Raw genomic sequence first — 1499 nt, 5'->3', positions numbered from 1 at the left:
AAACTGTTTAACATACTATTTACCTGAAATGTTGTTCTTTCGTGCTTTTCTTTGTTTTAACTTATTAAGCGAATTTCAAAATTGACCTGGACTTTTTCTGTCTTTTAGAGCAGAAAAACCATAACATGTTAACTTTATGAAAGCCAATTTTCTTACTTTTATGAGTTTTTTTATAATACATAATTGTTTTTTCACTGTAATGAATCTGCATTTTATATCCGGATTCAAATGGTATTAACAAGTAAAGCCTAGTTTATTTCTTTAGTTCTGTTCAACTTTTATCCCATTGTTAGTTTAAGGGTCTAGTTCAATCTGGAGACGTTTATTATGTAACTTTTCTTATAAGTCAGTGTATGAGTAAACTAGGCCAAACATAGGAACTTGCTAAATGATGAGATGTACACTGTGCAGCTGCTGAACAACAACAAAATGTGTGAAATTCATTTTCATGTATCCTTATCTGCCTCGTTCACGAAGTCCAACCAAGATATGCCTCATGTAGAGCTCAACTCAATATTCCTATTCCACTATAGCAATTTTTTTTGACAATTATGCATGGTTTTCACACACAAAAATGACCATGAACCTGCCACCGAATGTAAGATTTTACCTTGTATCATGATTCAAACCCGAAAAATATCCATAAAGTCTTCCTAACTGTGACGGCTCATGTTAAGTGTGTTCCAATTAAACAATGGTTGTTGTTAAATCATCATGTGTCTTTCTTTATAGCAAAGGTAAAACCAGCCATCAAGCTCACTGGTTGGAGGTAAGGACCTTTGAAAATGACTGGAATTTAGAGAGATGAAAATTCTGTGTTCATTGCTTCTGTCAGCTGCCTTCGGCACATGATGATGAGCACGCACCCTTTAAATTATCGGTCTTCACTTTCTTAGTTATAAAAAACAAACGAACCCATGCTAAAACTTTTTTTGTCATATCTTTATCAGACATATCATTGAACGGAGTGGGTTTATAAAATTCCTTCAGTGATTAATGCAAATAGGATTATACTAAAAATCATGACGATTAGTCAAACCCTTCTTGAGACATTCCCTTTCAATGTCTGACACACTGTTCCAGCAGCCGCTAGGGGGCCAAACCTAAACCACTTACTCCCGGTCTTTAAGAGCTCACAAAAATCACGACCATTGCACGTCCAGAACTCGAGGTATCAAACCAGGAAGTTCCACTGTAGAACCAAAACAAACCGCTAGGGGCCCAAAATCGAATCGTTTCAAGATCTAATAAAGACCGACCCACGTACCAAATATCAATACAGTCCATCGGGGCATTCTTGAGTAATGCTGGTCTTCTACACATACACACACTCACAAACACACATAACCTTATAGCGTAGGTAGACATAGCTTGGAGGGTTTTAATTACATGGCTTTTTTAAAGTTTACATACCTATCTCACCACTCAAGTGTGAGCCGATTTGGGCAACCCCCTCCTCCCGATCGACCTCCTTTTTTTTCATGCAGGGACTTTTGATT

This window comes from Branchiostoma floridae, chromosome 7, assembly GCF_000003815.2.
Source record: "Branchiostoma floridae strain S238N-H82 chromosome 7, Bfl_VNyyK, whole genome shotgun sequence".
In the NCBI taxonomy this organism is placed as follows: Eukaryota; Metazoa; Chordata; class Leptocardii; order Amphioxiformes; family Branchiostomatidae; genus Branchiostoma; species Branchiostoma floridae.
The sequence above is the reverse complement of the archived record's forward strand: the minus strand, read 5'-3'. Positions refer to the sequence as shown.